Here is a 6,000-nt window from a genome sequence, read left to right on the forward strand (position 1 = left end):
GAACTGTCAGGATGATGTGACTGAGGTGGGTTCTGACTCAATACTCTCCACATTTGCATGTGAACTCTGTCAACTTTCACTAGATTCTTGACCTTATCCTTTGTGAAGGGCTATCTATCTTTCTCACCACTGTATACTGAAGGCTGGCCCATTGCCTCACCAGAGCAGACACCCATAGAGATTTGGTGAGTTCGAATAGATGCCAAGAAAGAAAGGCAGTGTTCCGAGAATGCTCTTCCACTGCAACAGTGGCCTGAAAGCTTAGTGAATGGAAAAGTGAAGGTGGCTGTTCTGAGCTGGATTGAAGCAGCCTTAAGTCATGAGCACTGACGTTATGGTCTCACTTGTCCCCATTATCCATCTTTAAACTGCCCATTACTTCATGCCTTGTTTTACTGAGAATGTGGGAGGATGGATGCCGCAACAGGGCAGAGACTGGCCAGAGCCCGCCCCCCGGGTCAGTGAGCATCTCATGGTAGCTCATTCCAGGTCCTCATCTCTGTAGGCTGTAAAAGAACAATATCAAATAAATAATCATCTGTTCTATTTTTAACTGGTAAGGAGTAGCTGAATAAGTAAATAGCTCTTGGAATTGAATGTATGTTCTAATGGGAAATTGTATACTATTGTGATTTCAAAGATAAAAACAGGACATGGTGTTTCTGTCATCTGGACTGGCAGTGGACGTGGTCAGTAAATTAGAAGACAGAAACCTGCGTTCTTTCAGGCTTACGCCTCACTTGATTAAAAAACTTGGCCAAGTCAGTTCACCCACCTCTCTGGAATTTAGATTACTCATTGAAAAGTGATGGAATTTATTTAGGTTCATAAAACTCTGAGTGCCTGGAAAAACATGGAGATTCACTGATGTGTTTTAAGAAGGGAAATGACATGGATCTTTTTTAAAATTTTTTTATTTTTTTGACATGGGTCTTAAGTCACTCACACAACTGTGTGAGCTGTTCCAATGGAGTGGTTTTTTTTTTTTCTTAAATGCTGAGACAAGTAATACACTTGATCAATTCCTCTGGAATTGTTAATTGCAGGTTTGTTGTTTTTTTTTTTGTCTTTTACTCACATTTTTATGATCCTATTTTGCTTTAAAAAAACCTCTTTAGCTTAATTAAAAAACCCATTTTAGTATTTATATCAGCCTTATAGTCAAACTCACCAGGTATTCTACCCAGTCTGTTTTTTTGTTTTTGTTTTTATTTTTCCTGGAAACCTTCTTTCTGGAATTGTCTTTCTGATACAGTCTGGACTGGTGGCTCTCCAGGACCCACTGCACAGCCGTCATCTTGGGACTTCCCTTTATCCCTTTCCTATGTTAGCTCTCCTGTTTTCTAGACCCTATTTTAAAAAATTCTTGATGTATTTCCTCACTTTGGTGGAGAATAACATGTGGTGGTTCCCAGAAAAGGAATTTAAGGAAAGTATTTTTTTTTTGAAAAGTTGCCTATATGAAAATGCATTTTCCACATACTTACACTTAAATGACAATGTGTCTAGTTATAACTCTGGGTTAGAACCCTCAGAATTGGGAAGGCTTTGTTGCATTGATTTTTGGCTTCCAGTGTTGCCTTAAATAATACAATACTGATTCTTAGTCTTTGATACATCACTACTGTTTTCCTTTTTGTAGGTTTTAGAGTCTTCTGTTTATCCCCAAAGTTCTCAAATGTGACAATAATATGCTTTTTTCCATTAATTTTGCCAAGCAATGAGTGGTAACCTCAATTTGGAAACTCAGATCCTTTTGCTGTGGAAAATTTTCTAGTGTTATTTCTAATATCATTTCCTCCCCCCTCTTTTTCTTTTTCTGGTTCTAGAATACTATATGTTGAATCTCCTGGACTGGTCTTCTGATTGCCTTTTCTTTTTTTTCATATATTCCATCACTTGGTCTACCTTCCAGAGACTATCCCCAACTTCCTCTTTCAACCATTCTGTAGAATTTGTAATTTCTGCTGTTGTAATTGATAAGAGTTCCATCTTTTTCTATAAATGTTTTGTTATAACAATTCTTTTATAAAATTGCACTTTATTCTTTACCTTGATATATGAGGATATCAATTATAGTTTTCTGAAATATTTTTTCTATATTTTTCTTTTCTTTTTCTGGGTTGTGTTACTCTAAAAATGTTTATTTTGGTCTCTTTCGTGTTGTAGACTTTACATAAATGTCTGGTGGTTCTTCGAAGTCCACTTATGGTTAAGAGTGGTATCCTAAACAGGTGATTGGAAGTCCTAAGTACCCACAGGAGGGTGTAAGAACTGGTGCATGCATTATACTATGTATTAATTTGGTGGGAACCAGGCCTCTCTCTTGGGACACACTCAACTATCTGTTCCTATAAGGCATTTTAGCGGGCAGTTTAGTTTCTCTAGAAAACTATTCTCTTGCCTGGAAGAACATACTGTCAAGTATTTCTGGAGCTGGTTGATACAAGCAGAATGGGGAATCTCATATTTTGATATGTCAACTTTCACTTAATTTTCTTGTTTTCAGCATAGCCCTCTTCCATGATACCTACTAACCCCACATTAGCTCCATGTCAGTTTCTCACATAATAATCCTCCAGTTTTTTCCTGAGTGGGAGAGCTAGTTGGCTTCAGGAATAGGGGTGGGACCTGGGATTACATTGCTTGCTAGAGAGATTTTGATTAACCCCCTGCCTCACACTCAGCTGTGGTGGAAGCAGACCCCTCCATCTGCCAGCCTCTCCAGAGCTGTGTGGCATGAAGGGGCCATCTCTTTTTGGCATCCTTTTCTTCAGTATCTGGTATTCAGCTTTCTCAGGCCCACGAATGCCTTCTTCTACTCTCTGTCTTCCAAAAGACAAAAATTTGTTGATCCCTATCTCTTGTTCCTTGTCTCTTTCCCATTCATTGCCCTTGTAGATTTGTACTTTTTGAATTCTTGTAATATCATTTTAGAAAGGTTTGGAGGAAAGGAACAGTGACAAACATATGGTTTCAATCTATCATTTTAAACCAGAAGCCCAGATGGACATTTTATTAAAACGATTTTATCCTGTCATGCCTGAGATATTTTCAACTACATGTCACTTTACAACAATCTAAAATATGATGTTAAAATAGAACTGTTTCCTTTGATAACTAAATTTCTCTCTCTGCAGATTTTACATTAAAAGGCAAATCTTGAATTTGAAATAGAGTTCCCGCTGATTTAATTTGAGGTGCTGAAACTTGGCTGATCCAAAAATATTTTCTGATTCTAGGAGTCTATTGCTACTCTGTTTGACTATGATTGGAAATTTTCTTTCACCCACAACATTTTGTTCATTTGTGATGGGCCAACTCTTCACTGATCTGCACAATGTTGCCTCCTTTTTACAGATGTTCATTTTAATCCCATGGCCCATTCCAGATGACTTGGGAAGTCTGTGCTCCTCTGTAAGTGACTGCACACCAAATAGGAGTTTGGAAACAGAATGAAAAACAGCTCGAATTATCCATGTGTTCAGAGCACATGAGTTGGAGGTGGGCTTTAAATACCAGACTCCAGGAAAGACTTAGCTGAATTGCAGAAGGCTGGAAGCAGAATTAGAACAACTGTTAGAAGGTCATCTCCTCCAGTCCTTGCCTCACTGGATGAATTCCCTAAACAATGGGCATTTGTGCTGTTTCCACTGCTGTAGGAGTCTGTTTGTTTGAACATTTATTCTGATTGAACTTCATTCTATAAATACTGAATGTGTACTGAATATTGGAATATAAATAAATAATGTATTATTTCCCTGAAGAACTTCACAGTTTTCTGCCATCTTCATATAGGCAAATTCAGTGTGTTCTTTGTTTCAACAAAGGCCTAGCTTATCTAGAGGCTCAAGAGAGACTTCTCTGTGGAGGTTAAGGGAGGCTTCCCAGGGCCTGCCTCTTACTTATAGCTTTGTCTTGTGACTCTTTGTTCCAGGCCTTGATGTAAAACAGAATCAAGCTTTCTCACTCATTACAGCTCTCCAGATATTTATTTTATTTTATTTTTTTCCTGTAACCCAGGACAGCGCTGATCTCCAGATATTTAAAGAAAAACATTATGTCCTTGCTAAGTCTCTTCTTTTTTGGGCCACCCATCTCAGATCCTTTAACAACTCCTTATTTGTCATAGTTCAAGTTCCCCTAGCATCTTGGTATTCTCCATTGGCTATGCTCTCATTCACTGAAGCCTGGTGCTTTCGGTGTGTTCTCTGAGGCATACAGGACTATTAATTTCCTTGATTTCTAAATACTACATTTTTATGAATGCAGATTACCAGTGAGTTTGGAATTTTTGTTACCCAAAGTACAATATTGATTCCTGTTGAGCTTATAGGTCACAGACCTTTTCACTTATGAGTTGCTATTGATTTCTGAAATTTAAGTATAGGAAATTACATTGGCATTTTCAAGATGCATTTAGCCATTAATACCAATTTGTGACAATGCTTTTTAACTCTGAATTGGTCATCCATTATATCGATTATGTTTCTAAACTTTAAAAAATATTAGATATTTGTTAGTATGAAAGTCAGTCAGGATGGGCTCCACTATACTGAAAGATAATCAAGTCCTGGATCCTAGCAGTTAATAAAATCCAAAGGATTGTTTCTTGCTTATGTCATATGTCCATTATGGATTGGCTGGGACTCTGCTCCTTGTGTCTTCCAGGGGTCAGGCTGAGTGAAATCTTCATCTGCAATGTTGCTGGTAAACATGGCAGAAGGAAGAAGACTCTGGAAGGTTTACACTAGCAATTAGATGCTCCAGGCTGGAAGTAACACGTCACTTTTGTTGTTTAGCTGGAATTAGTTTCATGGCCTCACTAACCACATGGAGATCAGAAATTGCAATTATATCAAGGGTAGTTCATGAACAGGGCCAGTGACTATCACAGCGTGATCTTTATTTTTGTGACATAGTAGTTAATAAAAATTATTGGCTAAGATAAGACTTAGAGAATATTCCTTTAGCGCACTCCTAGAGACCTCCTTGAAATGGGTATGGACACATTAATCAGTACTCTGGGTATATTCTTTCAACAAGGTATAATTCCACTCAAGTGTACTGTCATCTGGGTCACATTTCCTCTTCTTCACAGCACATTATGAGAGATAAAGGCAAAACCTTCGCTAAAGTTTGTCTGCAACAGGTTAGGTGACTTGGGGTGATGAAAAAGACCTGATTTTTAAAAATCTGAGTTGTGGTCTTTGTTTTATCATTCTCTGTCTTTGTGAGCACTGGCAAATAAATATATCTCTCTGGCCCTTATAGCATTTGCTTTTTTTTTTAGTTTATAAAATTAAATATTTTAAAAAATTATTTATAATTACTTCTAGCTCAAAAATTCTAAGAAATCATATCCTGCTTTTTAAAACCAATAACTTTTCATAAAATCAATAAGGTACTTCTGCCATGATTAACTTTTAGGGAACCCTTGCAGGTACCAGTGATCATTCATTCTGCTTCTAGATTATCACTCCCAGATTACAAAGAGGAGGGAAAAGACCGAGACATAGCACCGGGTGGGTTTCTGAGGTGTGGTACAAATGGAGGGGGACATGGTTTTTGGTGCTGAGAACACACACAGGAAAGAAAAAGAAGTATTGCTTCTAGGAAGCACCATAAACTCCTCAGCAGTGAATATGAGAAAGGCATTTCAAGTATAGTAAATTATACTACTGTTTCCAGGTATTTGCTGTCTTTCCTGTGAGAATGTTACACTTTTGTGTCTCATCAACATTAGGCTGGACTTTGTGATTTCCTTTGACCAGCAGAATGTGGGTAGAAGGCCCATTTGCTGAACAGAATCATTGAGAGATACCACATGGTTCCGTCATTGCTCTTTTCCCAACTACACAAGAATGACATGTCGCAGATAGATTTTCTCCTTCAGTCTGGGCTCAAGAAAGAAGAAAACATATGGAGTAGAGCTACAGCCAACCTACAGCTGAAATGTAATATGATCAAGAAATGAACTTTTGTCAGAAGCCACTGGGA

The 6,000-nt window shown here is 37.9% G+C and overlaps 1 long non-coding RNA gene across 2 annotated transcripts in view; it reads left to right on the forward strand.

Annotated features, from left to right (window-relative positions):
- LOC144334442 (uncharacterized) overlaps positions 1-5,271 on the forward strand; it is a 94,636-nt gene extending 89,365 nt beyond the window's left edge. For both annotated transcript variants that reach the window (XR_013404249.1, XR_013404250.1), the window contains one exon: positions 3,361-5,271. This is a non-coding gene — a long non-coding RNA (uncharacterized LOC144334442). The remainder of the gene's footprint in view (positions 1-3,360) is intronic.
- Positions 5,272-6,000: the final 729 nt, after the last annotated feature.

Source organism: Macaca mulatta, chromosome 14 (genome assembly GCF_049350105.2).
Source record: "Macaca mulatta isolate MMU2019108-1 chromosome 14, T2T-MMU8v2.0, whole genome shotgun sequence".
Taxonomy (NCBI): domain Eukaryota; kingdom Metazoa; phylum Chordata; class Mammalia; order Primates; family Cercopithecidae; genus Macaca; species Macaca mulatta.